The sequence below is a fragment of the Passer domesticus genome, chromosome 2, assembly GCF_036417665.1.
Source record: "Passer domesticus isolate bPasDom1 chromosome 2, bPasDom1.hap1, whole genome shotgun sequence".
Lineage (NCBI taxonomy): Eukaryota > Metazoa > Chordata > Aves > Passeriformes > Passeridae > Passer > Passer domesticus.
The window spans coordinates 48566041-48583797 of record NC_087475.1 but is presented as its reverse complement, the minus strand read 5'-3'; the positions used below and the strand labels follow the sequence as shown (position 1 = coordinate 48583797).

Genomic DNA, 17757 nt, shown 5'->3' with positions numbered 1-17757 from the left:
AACCGTTTAACATATTTTAAGTTTTCTTATTGTTGCTTACTCGCAAGGTAATTCAAATTGGCATAAATTATATCCAGTTCTGATGGTTTACGTTGTGTCAAAGCAGCTGTGTTTTCGAAAGTATGTGCTGTTCAATTTCCATTTTCTTTCTTAGCTCCGTAGATTTGTTTTCTCCACAGGGACACAAATTATGGCTCTATAAAATCCGTTTCAGCTAAGGAAATTTCTGTTAATGCTTATTCGAAATCCCAATATAGACAATAGAAATAAAGGCAACAACCTTTATTTAGTTGAATACCATTTGCATCAGGTAAAATTTGACTTCTTTGAGGACACATTCCGTCTAAATTGGACAGTCAATATGTAAAATTATATGTAGAGATGGTAGATGTTGGGCCACAGCCCGGGCTAGTAGTTGTACTTTCAAGTTTGGTAGAAGCTGGAGCTTAAGCTGCAAAAGCAAAATCTTCATTCAGCCCAACTTCAAACCCAAGGATTTTTTTCTGCAGTAAAAAGGACTAGGAGAGGGAAAGCATTTTCTCTGTGGTGAGAGGGAGGCAGGAGGGAAGAGCCTTTTGCTGAGACCCTCTCGGATTTAGCATTGCAGAGGCTGGTTCCGAAGGCAAGTCAATGAAATAGAAACGGGAATTTCCTCTGCTCTCCTTCCTGCCTGTCTCACCTTTTGAGAACCTGATTTGTATTTGTATACATGCGTGTGATCCCGATTTCATTGTTTGCCTTTTCACACAAGCACTTTCACCTACATCCCCCTTCCCTTCCCTCCCCTCCCTTCCTCTCATTTGGCAGCCAGTTGGGCTTCTTCCTGCCTTGAATACCGCATTCCCTGGTTATTCAAGCTCAGTCATTAGCACCCTGTCCCCCCACTGAAATTATGAATGAAAAGCCTTGTTGTTCTTTACAAATAACTCGGGCTTCCTCAGTCAGTCAAATTCAAATGGCAGTGACTGCCAGACAAAGCGCCTGTATGATGGACAGTCCTCTCAGCAAGCCATCAAGGCACACAGGAAGTTTTTAAAGGCACAATCTAGGTAGCGCAGCCTGGGCGTTCCCCCGCGGCCGCGGGATGGGGAGCGGGGATGGGGACAGGGACGGGGACGGGGATGAGGACGGGGATGGGGATGGGATGTGGGGCAGCCGGGGGCGGCGGCGGCTCGGGGCCGGCCGGGCGGCTCCTCGGGCACCCTGTCCGGCGGGGCCGCGGCCTAGCGCGGCGGGGGCGGCGGGCTCGGAGCGGCGGCACAGCCCCCCGCCGCCCGCACATTGTTCGCCGGCCCCTTTCACAACGGGGGAAAAGGTAATTGACAGCCCCATTGTCCGCCCCGGCCCCCCGCGGCTTTAAAACACTCCGGGGCCCCAGTCACACGTTGTCAATGGGAGCTGTCGGAGGTGACGAGTGAAGAAGGGCTGTTCAGGAAACAGTTTGAGCCCTTCAAGTGGACAGGCCTCAGTGACTTCTCCGGCACTCCGGCTGCCACAGGCAGCCCCTTCCAAAATAACCTTAAAGCAATAAATCATACATGTTTCCTGCTCTATACAAGGAACAGCTGGTTATTTTTCTGCACTTCCCCTCCCTCCCCCCCCCCCCCCCTTTTTTTTTTAAGCCTAAAAATTATTTAAGCACAGGAAATCAAGCATGTCAAAGTTTGGCAAAGCAGTTTGGGTGATTTAGCAATTACAACACTTCTTTCTCTATTAGCCAATACTTGGGCTTTGACTTTTTATCTCCTCATTTCCACTGGTTTCTGCATCTGCTCCAATGACTGGGGTAACTCATCCCTTGTCTTCCGTACAGCAAGTGAAGTGATCTGTGTGGTTTGCAAGGAAAAGCTGTTCACTCTGATTCTTCTCTTTCACAGGAACTCTGTGTCCTGGAGTTCAAAAAGATGTCGTGGACTTAGCCCATTGATTTATTTAGGGAACGAAAACCCTGAACCTGAGAATTAATGATGTGTCTCATTGTAGGCAAGTCTGTACCTCTGTTCTTTACTTAGTGCCCTTAACTACCTGATGCAGGCAGTATTGAATGCATTAGCACGTGTAATGCTTCATATACGATGGGTGTGCATAATAATGTGCTGGATACATTAACTTTTAAACACAACTACAGGTTTTTCTCCTAAGGCCTCTGCAACCTCAGGCTCTGTTGCTGCAGCTGGATCCACACGGGCCAACATTTGTGTTTGCACCAACCCCCTTTAGGAGCCCACCTGCCTGGATCTGATTTCAGCCTTGGAGCTGTCATTTCCTGCCATCACAAGAGGTAGTTAGTGCGTGCTAACTAACTACAATCCAGATCTGTTAGACTTCGTGTTGCCATTTAGCAATGCCCAATTCTGCCAATATATTCAGTGCTTGGAACTGATGATACACTTAGGAAATAAAAAGCAGGGGTCAAATATTCTTTGCAATGTTCTGCAATGTCTGTGCATTGTGACTAAAACATTGTATTCTAGCCAGAAATGTAACTCTTAAAAAAAACAAAACAAAAAGCTGACAGAAAAGCTGGAGGATGAAGTAAGGAGAAAATCAAACTTTTGTGAAGGTTTGGGGTCTGAAAATCAAGGCAAAAAAAGGAAGAAATAACTAATGTGCAGCAGCATTAAATTCTCCTTACTCACAAAGCATAGGATATATGTTCTTATTTCTTTATCATTACACCTATTAGCAAGATATAAAGAATATCACTGTTGGCTTAAGGGTGGTCAGAGGGTATTTAATTGAAAAAAATGGTCATGAGAAAGGGGGTGTGTGGCAGCAGGTTTAAGTCTGTGATCTGCACAGTTCACCCCATGACATTAACCCATCCATTTAACAGCATTGCACTGGTAGGTCAGGCCATGGGAAGGAGGATTTGCATATTTTTAAATTTTTTAGTATTGTTACTACCTGTCTTTCACTTGCAATATGATATGTTTGTATGTGCATTAATATAATTTCGTCTCCTTGTGGGTGTAATTTCAGTTCATCTATCCACAGCCCATTTCTGCTGTAGTTTAAAGGCTAAGGTAACACAGACTTGCTAAGTGCCTGAAAGCTAAGTGCCTGAAACTAGTTTACAGGCAATTTTAGCCAAACCATACAGAATGCTGCAAGACATAGTCCTCCTAACTATCTTTTGAAATCTTATGGGAGTAAAAGCTGTTCAAAACCTCAGACCAGATGCTTTGGTAGGATCCAGCCTTTAGCTTGCAAATTACTCCAGGCAAGGATCTCCTTCCTGTTTGGCAACTTCCTAGAACACTTTTGCAGCCGGATACATAAACTGCTTATTATGTTGAGGAGGAGATACTCATCTGGGGTGATTTACCATTGCTCACTTTCATCCTCTGAGAATCCAGCACCATATGGAAGTCAGAGGTTATCCATGTCCAGCAAAGGGAACCCATGATGGAAAGTTTTTGCTGTAAAAACCCGTTTTCTTGCTTTTCTTTACTGTGACCAAGAGTTGCACATTCTCATATGTCACATTATACCAACTAACCTAAAGTCTGCTTACATAGTGAATATAGCAATATCTTGCTATTAAAATGAATGACATTTTAGAACCTGCCACCTTGGGGGGCTTTGAGGTGTGTCTCTTGTGCTGGGGAGCAGTATAAAAATGCCCAGTTAATAAGTTTGCTATTGCCTTTTCCCAGAAGTGCAAAATGATTGTTTAGCCACCATTAGATCAGTGGAGAAAAAGAATCCCACAACCAAACAATAACTAGGACAAAAACCTCTGCTGTTCACTGACCTACATAAAAAAGAGCACTTGAAAAGCCATTATAGCATATGTATGCTTATTTCCTAGCAGAGCTGAATCCTTCACTTCTCAATTCTTCTCATCTCTTTGGGTAGGCAGAAGAAAAATCCAGTGTTTTGGAACACAGCTCGCAGAAAACTCAATGAGAGTACTTTCCTGATGGGCTTTTCCTACTTAGCTAAGCTCTTTTTAAATGGGGTATGGGAAGCAAGTATGACAAATATTTTTCTTCCGATGTACAAACAGGTCCATGAGCTAAGTCTGTGAGTCCTGTCATATGAAAAAGTGACATCAAGATTGCAGGAGAGCTGACATCATGTGCTGAAAGAGGAGTGACAGCAAGGCTGACAGAGAAGCTTAACTGGGCAGTCAAGTGTGAAGAAAGTGCAGTTGGACAGGTGTCTATAGATGACAAGATGAGAGAAAAAAGTACCAAGAACTAATAACTGTCAGAAGAAGGGATCCATTTAATTTATTTATATATTTATTTATAGTTTTATTGCTTGCCTTATTGCCCTGGAGAACCATGCATTTTCTCTGGACTGCAGTGAAGAAACTGTTCTTGCTTTTACTTTGCCTTTGCCTCAGTCTTGCAGTCACACTCCCTTAACACTTGTTGTGAAATCTAGACTCTATTAAAGTCAAAGGGAGTTTTGCCATCAAGTTTAGTGTGGCCAGAATTTTACTCAGTTTGTAAGTCTGGCAGCGTCAGCAATGTTGGAGTTGCATAGACCAAGGTTAAATTTGACAACAGGAAGGGAACTTTTCCCACATTCCCCCCACTCCTCTTCCCACAAGAAAGGTATAAGCCACTGTTGAAAGACAGTTAATCGTCCTTAGTCAGATCTGTGTAAACAGTGTGAACTTGGAGGAAAAACACCCATTCTGAAACGTATAGGCTAAATACAGCCTGCAAACTCAGTTTGTCCAGCTTGTAACCTACTCCCAGGAGTAGCAGCAAGAGCAGCTTGGGAATTAATTACATAGCAAATTCATGGTTTCTGGGAAACATGGAGCTAGTTTGCATGCCAGCCCAATGGAGAACTCCATGAACACTGTAGTTTGGGCTATGTGAGTCGTTAAATGCTGGGGTAGAAGGCTCTCACTGGCTCTTAAAAACAGGTATTTGCCCAGACAGCCAGAAAAAATTGGGAACTACTGATTTAGATCACAGTAAAATTTTCTTTTGAGATTCTTGTCAGTGCTTCCACCATTCAACCAGGAAGAAGTTGGGCTGCCAAATGAATTGAGGTTGAAACCTGTTTCTGAGCATATCTCTGGGTTCAGGACATAAATGTAACAGATGAAGTTTTGACTCTTTTGAAGTCTATAGGAAAACTACCCTTGACTTTGATGAGGTCTGAATTTCATCTTTTTCCCATCACCTTCTTCTTCCCCCTTCATTTAATTCACCTCATAAAACAAAAACTGAGACCCATGTGTGTTTTTGTATAGCTGTCTAGATTCCTTTGAGCCATGCACTAGTGTACAGGCTCCATTTGTATGTACAAATGCCAGCTATACATATGCAATTGTAACTGTGCATGAGAAGATCCTCTACAACCTTAGGCTTCAACTTATGAAAATCTGATTCTGGAAGCTTTATGGTTCCAGACTCTTTTAAGAAGAGTCAGGGAGCCAAGGGATGTGTCTGTCTGCTACATTTTGCAATGAGCTTTTTACTTGGGAATAAAACCTGCAAGATGCTGAGTGCTGCTGTTTGCTTTAACAAGAATCCCTTTGAAGGCATGGTAAAGTGGGATACAATTTTGTGAGAATCCAATAATGAGAATCATGAGGAAAAGAAAAGGCCTTAATTGACTCTGTCTTTAAGTTTTCTGGAGTCCTTTGTATGGATTTTCTAATGCGTAGAAGGGCTTAACACACATTTTTCCTCTGTCTGCACTCGGGGTGAATAGGCCCTGCTGGTGTCAACTGCACAAGTAGCACAGACATCACGTCTTTCATCCTCAGAAGTTCTGCAGTTACTTGGCTTCAGACACATGGAAGTTTTACCTGAGCAACGACAGGGAGATAAGGCTCATTAGCTAATTAACTCTCACAACGCCCAGGTCACACCCCTTCCGCAGCCGGTTGGGCACAGGTGTGTTGGACATGCAGATGTGCACAAACATGCCCTTTGTAGAACAGCATCTCCCCTCTGTGCAGCGGCTGCTGTGCCTCAGCACGTGTTGTGCCGCTCAGTGAGGATGATTTGAAGATACATTTTTGTTACACAATATAGCCACCATGCCCTGGGATATTTTAGGTCTCATCTTGGTGAAATTCCCTACCTGTGTATACCTAGGTGTTCCAGATGCTAATTATCCTACAGCAATCTGACACCTGTGCTACCTCACAGCTGTATTTGTGATGCATAAAAAGGTGCTTTTAGTATGTAATGTATGATCATCAAGTTTTAAAAACATTTAATTGACGGGGAAAATTGGAACAAGAAGGGACAAAGCTCCCCTTGCAGGTTTGAAGCCCACAGAAAGCAATGCTCTATGCTCCCTCTGCTGGCACTGGGGCAGCCAGTCCTTTCTCTCCTAGATAGACACTATTTCAGCACGAAGAAACTTACACATTTAGTGGCACTACTTTTGTTAAGTGTAATAAATAATAAGCCATTTAAGATCTTTTCCCCCTCATTCTGTTTTTCAGAAACAAGGGTTTGAGAAAGAAACAGAAAGCATAGCTAGGCTGCATGATTCTGCATTTATACTTATGTCTAGCCTGAATACACTGCTTCTTGTTACATAAACTACAGACAAATAGGGAAAAAGACATACTTAGGGTATCAGTGATAGAGACCAGAGAACAGAGCAATAGCACTATATTATTCCTTTTTTTTTTTTTTTTTTTTTTTTTGTTCTTCCATGAGAGTCATACCTAGGCTAAGTGTTGCTATTCTATGACTTCTGTTTTTCATTCTAGCTGTTTTGGAGGTTCTTATGTTGTTAATATAGGTAACCTATTAATTTAATTATTCTATGAATATTAAGTAAGGCTTTGGCTTTGCTTTCCCTTTAACAAATGGTAATGCATGGTAATATTTTACTTTAGTAAATGACTATTTGCACTGGTTTAGTGACCTGCAATTTATCACAGATAATTTATTTTTTTAGCTATTATGACTTTTAAAATCACCCATTTGTGAAATTATATTTATCTTTTTTAACTACCAAATTGAAGAGAAAAATTATTTTCCAACTAATCTTTTATTCGACGCTTTTTGATGATTCTGACAAAAAATAATGCCAACACACTATTATTTTATTTATTACTTCTCTTATCTGGATATGCTTTTGTTTGCAGTAGAAGCATTAGTGTAAGCAAACAAGAACTATGTTTTTTTTCTAACTTTAGCTAAGAAACAGTGCCAAACCTTTGGCTGAACAACTGAACCATCACTGGTCAGGAATGTCTTGAGGAAGAAGTGCAAAGGTCCCCTTCAGGAGCAGAGCAGAAGTGAGAGAGATGTGCAGACATTGGCTCCATAGTGATTCTTCTGTCCTGTCCTTGCTGGAGGGAAGTGATGAAGTTGTTCCCTGTCAAGCAGAGTCCATTGTTCGTATTTTCTGCCTTTTTTAAATCCACTTTGCTTCCTGCAAAGGAAGGATATATCTGGAAGAAGAGCTGTATTGTCAGAGGGGAGATCTTTAACACCTTTGCTTGAGGAAAAAAATGCAGTAGGGGTTACTTTGGTATAATATAGAGGCTTTGGTGTAGAGCAGATGGGGAAAGCACATCTTATGCAGACAGGCATGGCTGAAGCCAACCTCAGGGTTGGCCAAGGTCAAACTATCAATGTGCACATACAGTACAGATTAAATAACTCTTGGAAAAATTTGGGACAGTCTCAGCTTCAAACAGAGTTCTCATCTACAGTCCCAGAATACTATGACTAATTTTGAAAGTTTGTCTTACTCTTCTCTCTCCAAAATCAATGACAGTGGTTGACACTATGACCAAACAAATTTCTTGAAACAGAATCTTTATTTAGTACAGAGACATTTCAAAGAAAACACATTTGAGACCAATTAAAGAAATATATGCATATCTAGCTTTTCCCTGAGGCTTATCTTTCGTTAGATCTGAAGGGCCTAACAAATTTTAGCACTCTCCACAAATGTATTATCTTTCTCTTTCTTTCTCTTTCTCTTTCTCTTTCTCTTTCTCTTTCTCTTTCTCTTTCTCTTTCTCTTTCTCTTTCTCTTTCTCTTTCTCTTTCTCTTTCTCTTTCTCTTTCTTTCTCTCTTTCTTTCATTTCCTTAACAGCTTCTGATAAGTAACTACAGCACAAAAAGAAATATTTTTCCTGTTCCACAGTGGAACAAGACATTTAAACTTATATTCACAATTCACACAAGACTATTACTGAATAAATAAAAATAAATAAGATTTTATACTCAAAAGAAGATGTATTAATTTATACCAAGCAAAATATTTTCAGTAGGCAAGCATATTGTGCTGGGGTTCTTCAAAATGCTGCTCCAGTAGCTCATGTTGAATGAGCCCTGGTATTGGTCTGGCAGCTTCCCCATTGCTGTCTGCTCAGGGGATTAGCTACAACCTAGAAGGACTGATTGGAAGAACTGCACATCAGTTAAGCAGAGGAAGACAAGGGAAGGGATCATGGGTGGAAGACCTTTTTGAAGTTAAGCAGTTAAAAAAAGAATAGTAAAATGAAGAAAAGTGCAGTCTGAACTCAGATTGAGACTGGTAGATTATGTAACATAAAGCAAAACCACATAGTATGAGCTTCTATTTAATTTGGAGGATGCAGGCTAATGAAGAAATTGGAACAGGGGTGGTAAAAAGTTTGTCTGAATTTAAGCCAAATAATGGACCAAAATACACAATATCCTTTAGTAACCACAGGTTTATAGAAATGTGATTGAGGGCCCTGTTCTTAATGCAAAATGCAAAGGGAAAAACTATGTGAGAGTTCTCTGTTGATAAAGCCTATTGCACAGTCTCAGAGATGACTGTAGTTCAGCTTCTGATATATTGAGTTGGGATGTGACAACTGTTCACAGTAGTGGTTCGAGATAAGTGAAGTGAGTGGGTGTTTGTACTTTACTTTCCCATATACTGGGAGACTGTTGGTCTCTCTGAAGAAGAAGCAGCTGATGTTTATTTCTTTCACTTAAATGCAAGTAGCTTTTGTTTAAAGCTGAGAGAATTCCTTGTGAATAATTTGATCAGAAATGTTACAATCCCACAAAAGATTTTCTGATAGGAAACAGCTCCTTCCCCATTTCTGTCTAGCTTTAACAATATGACCCATGATTATATTTTCTCTCCCCTGTCCAGTTGTGGGGGGGAATGATAGAGCTGCTTTAGTGGGTGCCTGGCATCCAGCCAGGGTCAGCCCCTTGCATATGGTAATTTCATTTCAACGACTAAATTGTAAACATAACTCCCCAAATTATTATTCCCATAGTTTTATTTAGCAGCCTGATCAATTGTACAACTGCCACAGGTACCATTCTGCTGGATCAAATATCAGTCTGTCTCAAAGGTTTGTGCCAAATTTTGGAGGAAACGTGATCATACACTGGTTTCAAATTCAGATAGTGTTACATCTCACAAAATTAGACCAAAACCAAAAAATTACCTTTATATGTGCACATTCAGAAGGCAAATCTTCCTCTGTTGGTAGCTGGATTTTGGAGTCATTCTGCAGTTTGCTGTGGCTGCTCAGGCATAATCTCAAATAAAATGTTTTGCATTCATTGAGCCCAAAGGGTCATGAAAATGGATTTTATAGACAATACATTATTTTGTTATGCTACTTAATTTAGCATTATTTTTGTGTGCTCATTAGTAGCACCCACTTCACAGAACAAAACCATCCAACTGATTACTTAAGGGATATTGTGGCCCATGGGCCAGTTCTAGCCCTCAGGACAACTACAACATCAGATAAGAATTATTTTTCTTGAGAAAACATCTGTGATATGACCCATCCCACAGTAGTCAGGAAGGTGGGTAGCTGAAGTCACTGAAGGTGAATCAGTGTTGGGAGTCTGAACAGCTCAAATATTATGCATTGGATGTGCACACTGGAAAAAATAATGGGTTTATCATGGGTAGAATGGATGGATGACTCCAATCCTGCTGAAAATTGCCTCCCCAGCTACATCTATGAGAACCGTTGTACAAACACTTACCCAGGTACTGGATTTAAACAATGGTATGCCCAAAACCAAGATTTAAATGCTTGCCCACATAAGAAGGAAGTCGCTGCTGTGGTAAGGCAAATGGACTGCGACACCACTTTTTCCTTTCCAAGAACAAGCCTAAGGTTAGTGATTATGAAGGAATCAGAGAAGGGCTAATGGGTTAAATGAATGTTTAGAATTCTGCATACTGCAAAGAATTTTCTATCTTCCTGTCTTTTTTTCCATTTTTTCTCCAATTTCAATAGCATAAATAATCTCCCAGACACTTAACCTTATCTGTAACTATGCTGGCAAGGTGGAATTTATCTTCAGAAATGTATGGTTATTGTTAATGGAATATGGTTAATGGACAGAAGCACACACTTTTAGAGTATTACAAATGGCTGGTACAGGTCAAGATGAGACATGTTGTGCAAGTGCTCTCCAGTAGCTATAAAAGAAACCAGGATGACTAATTTGGAGGTAGATATCTTTAAGTACTGTGATAGCTTCATCGCAGAGCTCTCTTTATTAGTTCAGATGTAAATAGCTGTAATTCAACTCCTGTCTCTAAGTTTCTTTGTAGCCTTGGATTGGGAGAGCACTGATGATAAACTGGCATTTCATATAAACACATTGGATTGCTGTATGTATGCAATATGTATGTGTAAGACAGAAAAGACAAAAGGTATTTCTTTAAGTTATTTCCGTACCGGAGATACATACTGGAGCAATTAATGTAATCTAGGATAATATTAGAGGGAATAATAATGCAGCTGGGGTCATTAACCTCTTCTTTACACCTGCAGATGGAGAAACTGATTATTCCTTTGGATAGTTTTGCTGGATTTAACCTCTGTTCTGCAGGGAGGTTTATCCTTTCTGTATGAGAAACAATATTGACTTGTGTTGCAGAGTGCTGGCTGCTGGATCAGCTGTCCCCAGATAACAATGTATAATTGCATACTGCCTACATGAGAACATCCTGTCGCCTGGTCTCCAAGAATAACTTTACTGCAGAGCTCATTGTTTTGCCGGGTCACTGCCAGTGAAGTAATGTGCTGCAGACCTCCAAGAAGAGGAACAGTTACACTGGTCCAAAAATCCACATTAAAAAAAACCCCAAAAAACAAAAAACAAACAAACAAACAAACCCAAAACCAAACAAAAACCCAAAAAAACCCCCAAAACAAACAAAAGGAAAAAAAAAGAGTCCCCTGTAACCTCTGCTTCCCCCTCAAACCCAACCAAAAATACCCAAACTAACAAAGCCCAGCAAAGGAGCCCCAGTGGTGAAAATTGCAAGGAACAAAAATTAAGCCTGCTAAAGAAAAGGAACTTTCTTTTTTGACAACCTTAACACTCCCTTTGTACTACAACTTGTAATCATATGATTACATGCATCTTTTTTTACTCTGGGGCCTCTGACACATTTAATGTGCAGCATAGATTATGTTCTTTGATTTTCTTCTTGCTTGACATTTCCTAGGTGTTATTTCACGCTGCTGATTATGAATTGTTTGCAAATGGTGGCAGTTGTCGGTGTCACAGCTGTAGGGGTTAAGGTCTTGCCTGACTTAAAGAAATTCAGTATATATATTTGAGTGGGAAGACACTACCGTTCATTATTTCCTGACTGTAGGAGGTCTTTCCTCTCATCCACAGTGCTGTAACACTGAGATAGTTGCTGCCTTAAACATTTTTTTAGAGTTGCTGTAACTACAAAAATAAGGAGCAAAGAAATAAAAGGGCATTTTCTGTGTATTAGGAAAGAAGTGAGTGTTCTATTTGTAATGGAAAGCACAGCTATAAAAATATAAAAGCACAGATATCTACTTTCTCATAATGGTAATTAATTTTAATTTTTCTCTATGTTTTTCATGGATTCACATTGCTAATGAAATATATAATTGCCACAGTAGTATTTTATTAACATAGGCACATAGAATAGGACATAAACATAAACATAGGACTTTCATCCTTTTTCTGAGTCCATAGTGAAATGGTTAATTTTATATTACTGGTTACTAGTGAATAGTGCTCATCATGAAGGTGTTACCTGAGTTGCAAGGTGAATACTGTATGGTTTATATTATAAATTATCTAACAAAATAGTATTTTCCTTAAGAAACAGAGTTTTATAAAGCTTAATTTTTTTTAAACAGTTATAATGCTGAGTAATACAGTGTTCTAATAAGTTAATTTCAAATTAAGCAAAATGCATGAGATTAAAATTTGTAAATTTAGACTGGGTTTCCAAAAGTTTGGTGTTACCAAAATTTCTGTTACATCTGCTGGTAAATTGATTATGTTATCCTTTTTATTAGAACTTATTTATTAGAATGATTACTGGGAAGATAAAGCAGTTTGGTGTGGCATCAGAAAAAAGCATGGCACACACACACACACACACACACACACACATGTAGAATATAGCCTCAGTCAGCCTGAGACACAGGTCTCCTGCCCATTTCTTCCTGGAGCTTCTAGCCAACAGGTTTACTCCATTTTGGAGATGACAGGGCCCACCATGGTGATGGTGCATTGGCAGCAGTTATATCTTCAGTAAAATTGCATCGCATTTTCTTTTATATTGATGGCTCCCTCGTGTTCCTATGGTGGTGCCATTAAAGGTGTTAAATCATTTTTTCCTGCTATACAATACTTCTCAAATGTACCCTTTCGATAGTTCACATCACTGTGACATATACAATCCAAAACTTCTGAGACCAATTAGAATTATGTTTTCCCATTTCATCGCCTCTGATTGAAGAGATTAGACAATGACAATACCTCCTAGGTCTTTTATTTTCTTACTTTGCCAATATTAACTTTTTCTACCAATATTGCTATTTTTTTCTGTTGTCATAACTAGTCTACATTAGGCATTTTTGGTAAGGTATTTATTTCACTTACATTTCAGAGGGTATTAAAATTCAGTATTTTATGTTTTCCTAATGGTGGACCTTACATTCATCTTTGTTAATATTGTCCTTAAAGAGGATATGCTATTTTTACCATTCATAAAAAACAGACCTAAAATATTGTCATCTGATTTTTAGAATTTTCTTTTATTTTGGAATCACATGTATGCATTAATTTATCCTTCTAGATTTTGTAATATTTAGAAAGCAAGGGTGACATTTGTCTCATATGACTTGAAGCATGCCCAAATTAGATCTCTAAATCTAAATTAGGCTGCTTTTTATACCCCCAGGAGAAAAGTAGGTATCTCAGGACGTGATATCTCTGATGTTATTCCAGAAGCCAACCTTACTATGCAGAGTTTGTGTCATGGTTTAGTCCCAGCTGGAATCGATGCCTCACAGAGCTTCTCACACAGCATTCCAGTGGCATGGGGCACAGAGTTGGAAGGGTAAAAGGGAAAACTCATGTGCTGAGATAAAGATAGTTAGATAGGAAAAGTGAAAGTTTCACACACAAGCAAAGCAAAACAAAGAGTTCATTCATCACTTCCCATGGGCAGGCAGGTGTTCAACCATCTCCAGGAGAACAGGACTCCCTCATGTGTAACAGTGACTTGGTGTTGTGGTTTAACCTCAGCCAGAAAATTATTACCAGACAGCTGCTCTGTCACTCACCCATCACTGGGTAAGCAAGAGAATCAGAAGGGTAAGAGATAGAAAACTTGTTGATTGGGATAAAGACAGTTTAACAGGCAAAGCAAAAGCCGTGCATGCAAGCAAAGCAAAACAAGGAATTCATTCACTGTTTCCCATCGACAGGTGTTTAGTCTTCTCCAGGAGAGCAGGGCTCTATCACACATAACAGTGACTTGGGAAAGTAAACACCATCAGTCCAAACATCCCCCTTTCCTTCTTCTTACCCCCTCACTTTATATACTGAGCATGATGCCATATGGTCTGGATGGAATATTCCTTTGGTCATTTGGGGTCACCTGTCCCAGCTGTGTCTCCTCCCAACCTCCCATGCACCCCCACCTCCCTCACCAGTGTAGCAGTATGAAAAGCAGAAAAGGCCTTGGCTATGTATAAGCCCTGCTCAGCAATAATGAAAACATCTCTATGTTATTAACCCTGTGTTCAGCACAGATTCAAAGCATAGCCCCATACAGCCATTGTGGAGAAAATTAACTCTGCTCCAACCAAAACCAGCACACTTGGGAAGGCGACAGCCATCACTCTGAACATCCTCCTTTTCTTTCTCGTTACCCTAGTTTTTTATGCTGGGCATGACAACATATGCTATAGGATATCCCTGTGATCATTTGGGGTCACTTGTCTCGGCTGTGTCCCCTGAAATCTGCTTGTGCACCCCCAGACTACATGCTGGTGGGCTGGTGTTAGTAGCAGAACAGGTCTTGAGTCTGTGTAAGCCCTGATCAGCAATGATGAGAACATATATGTATTATTAACATTATTTACAGCACAAATCCAAATCACAGCCCTGTACCAGCTACTGTGGAAAAAAAAAATCAAAAAAACAAAAGGCAAAACTCTAGGCCAGCTAAAATCAGGACAGGTAATTTCCTGTTTGTCTATTGTGGAAAACCTAGAGGGACTGGCTCAGAGATATTGGTACCAACATATTGTACCAAGATAGAACCTGTGAACCACACCCTAAATTTCCTACATTCTGTGCCAAAGATAGGTCTCTTGATTACTCTTGATTCTTGAATACTTCAAAAGTACATAATGAGTCTCAACGTGGTCCTTTTCTGGACCCATTCCAAACAGTTGAGGATGACTTTGGAGGGGTTGGCTCTAAATTGCTTGTAATATTTCTTTTCATGCTAAAAAAGATACACGGTTCATGTTGGTATCTTCTTTATATTTTTCCACTTTAAATTTAATTTTCTTTCATTTTCCTTTCATTGGTAGAGTCTCTTTTGATCTTTGTACTTCTTTTCCCCTTTGGTAGCTATATAAGTCCTTTTATTCTCCTTTTCCCTTTTTGGCCTATTCAGATTTAAGAGTCCTTGGATGCCTTTCCTACCACTCCTTCCTGTATATGTACTTTGAACTCTGAATAGCCCTTTTGAAGACACTCTGACCATTGCTTTGCCTTGTATCTCCTTTTTTCCCCCACAGATGAGTTTATTTCTTTTGCAGTTTTCCCAAAAGTACCCAATGTTTTTCTCACTTTTTAATTTTCTTTTTAAAGATAAACATTTATTCATTTCCCATATTCAGTATTTTATGTTCCCTAAAATGTTTCTGAAAGTGGAGTTGATTCCCTTACTCCGCTTTTCTTGCTGAATTATTTTCTTCCTATATTGGATTCAAGTACTTTGATTTCATAGTTTCAGTGTCCCACTGCCCAACAGCTGAGACTTTGACCCAACTCTTCATCTTTAGTTTTTGGAATTCACTATATGTGTTTGACAATTTTGCATCTGTATGCACTATCTAGAGACTAGATCAACTAAAATGCAATCAGGGGTTTGCGCCTTCCCTGTTCCAGAGTACTAGCCTAAGGGCTATGCATGAAATTATTGCTGTAGGAGCTTTTTGGGGTTTTTTGGGGGGGTTGGTTTGGTGTTTTTTTTGGTTTGGTTTGGTTTGGTTTGGTTTTTTGGTTGTTTTCGTTGTTGGATTTTTTAAAATTTCTTGTATGTTTACCTGAGAATTTTACCATTTACTGTTGTCACTGTCAAAATGATAAAATATATGCTTTGAAAGCATTATATAACATATTTTACACCTGGTGATTTTCTCTACTCTGCCTTTCCCATGCATACTGCATCCTGTCTTTTCAACACAAGGGAATTATCCCACTAAATTTCAGTTAGTCTTTCCAGATCGTAATCTCCTTTATTTAGTACAGCACCTTCCAGTTGTTGCTTGTTTCCCCACACATTTGAGTCAGGCATTATATTCATGTTATCCTTCATCTTTTGCTTCAGAACAATTTTAGTTTCTTGCCTAATTTGTATGTTGGAAGTACAAGCCGGATTATCCAAATTAAGTGAAAGCTTTCCCTTTCCCTCCTTCTCCTGAAGGTTTGCAGCCTGCCTAACAGGCTCTGCCAGTTCTGAGCCCAAGAGGCTGGCAACCTGTCTGCATAAGGGGAGACAGTGTAATCCAAACAGTTGGCTGCGGCAGCGGGAGGCATTCCAGTGATCTGCGCGCTCAAACCCCTCCAACCTACCCCATTGGATCTTTCCTTGGTTGGCTTCCAGCATTTTACTTTCTTCACCCGTGCTTCACATGAGGAAGTCTTCTGCAAGTTTCTTATCTGCACAGCTCCTTACTATGCAGATATGATTTTCTTTTCCTTACTGTCTGAAGCAACAGTTTCTTGTATTTTATATAAGTGTTCTTTATTGGTGTCATTTGTTTCTTTAGGGAATATGATGATTAGAACTAATGGAGCATTACTCAATAAATCTAGCAACACCTTTGTTATGACAGTCTTTTTCATCCTGGCTTTCTATCATGTTTTGCTTATGTAATATTTTGAAATACTTTCCTTGTATGCAAATTAATCAGTTGGGACTGCTTATCCTTTCTGTCTTTTTGACAGGTCTCTTTCAATGCTTATGCTGCAGTTATACGTGGTTGGAACTCTTTTCTTCATATTGAAAAAATAACACACCTGCTGCAGGTGTTAGCACTGTTTCCACACATATTTCCCATCTGCTTTTCCTGTGGGTTTTCTTAGGCACAAAGCTTTGCTTTTCTCCTCTTCTATATGTGAGGTCTTAATTGCCCTTTTTTTTCTTTTTTTTTCTGGTGATTTCTTCTCTTGGTCTTTGTCCAGTCCCTGTTTCAGTCTGTCTTTCCCATTTGCACTTCATTTGGCTGTTCCCTTATCATTCATAGAATACATCTATTCCCCACTGGGTTTGTCCATGGAAAGGTCATGGACATAGTTTTGAGCAGCTGTTTCTTCCTGTTCTTCAGGCTGGTTTGCAATGTCTCAGCCTTTTGCAACCCTTTCTACACTAGTTGCACCCATCCTATAGCTGATTGTTGACACTGCCCAGTTTTCTGCCTTGATTTGCCGCACCACCCTTTGCCTGAGGTGATCTTAGCTACATACAAACATATGACTGAAAATATGAGAGGGCGAAATTGGGGGGAAAACTAAAACTAGACCTGTATTTTCTTGAGGATGCAGCACAGTGGAGACTCATCTTCCTGCTGCAGCTGTCTGGAAGGCTGGTCACAGCTTTCTCTTAGCTTGGGCAGATTTTGCTGCCAAATGCTGGGAGATTTGTTATAGCTGTGGGTAGTAAAGGCTATAACAAGGAAGTAAAGGAAAAGATAAAGATCCTTTAGCTATGTGTATATAATCCATACAAAAGTCATCATAGTACTTTGCTTTAAAATATTTTTTTCTGGGCAGAAATATGGTCTTGTGGAAGAGGTACAGCCATTTAGTTTGAGGACAGAACACCCCATGCAATGTCATAGTTACAGAATCATAAGATGGCTTGAGTTGAAAGGGGCCTTTAAAGGTCATTTAGCCCAACCCTTTGCAATGAGCATGGTCCCCCATGCACCTGTGAAGAAACAGAAAGTTTTCCTGGGTCAGTAAAGGAAAAAGTAAGGAAAAATCCCCAGGAACTATTATTCCAGAGCCAGCAGGTTCCTTCTCTATGTCATGCCCTGAGACATACATTAACTGCTTTATACTCCTGAAGCTGTTCAGGTGAGAGGGAAGAGGTGCTGCCTCCCTCCCTCTGCAACAGGTCCAGCTCTCTCTGCATTAACTGTCATCCTTTTTGTATCCATGTATAAATTACCTTGCTTAGGCAATATTCTCCATATGGCCATACTCCTGCCACGTGTAGCAGAGAATGGTAGAAATATAAGGAACTTCTCCCTGGTTCAA

The 17757-nt window shown here is 40.0% G+C and overlaps 1 long non-coding RNA gene across 3 annotated transcripts; it reads left to right on the top strand.

The window, feature by feature from the left end:
• Positions 1–801: 801 nt before the first annotated feature.
• On the top strand, positions 802–6532 carry LOC135293873 (uncharacterized). 3 transcript variants are annotated; one of them, XR_010355984.1, is made up of 4 exons: positions 802–1049; positions 1878–1983; positions 2129–2281; positions 4013–6532. It is a non-coding gene; the product is annotated as an uncharacterized LOC135293873 (long non-coding RNA). The 3 variants fall into 3 exon arrangements; XR_010355986.1 differs by lacking the exon at positions 802–1049 and adding an exon at positions 1242–1315 and having other exon boundaries at positions 2143–2281; XR_010355983.1 differs by lacking the exon at positions 802–1049 and adding an exon at positions 1242–1315.
• Positions 6533–17757: the final 11225 nt, after the last annotated feature.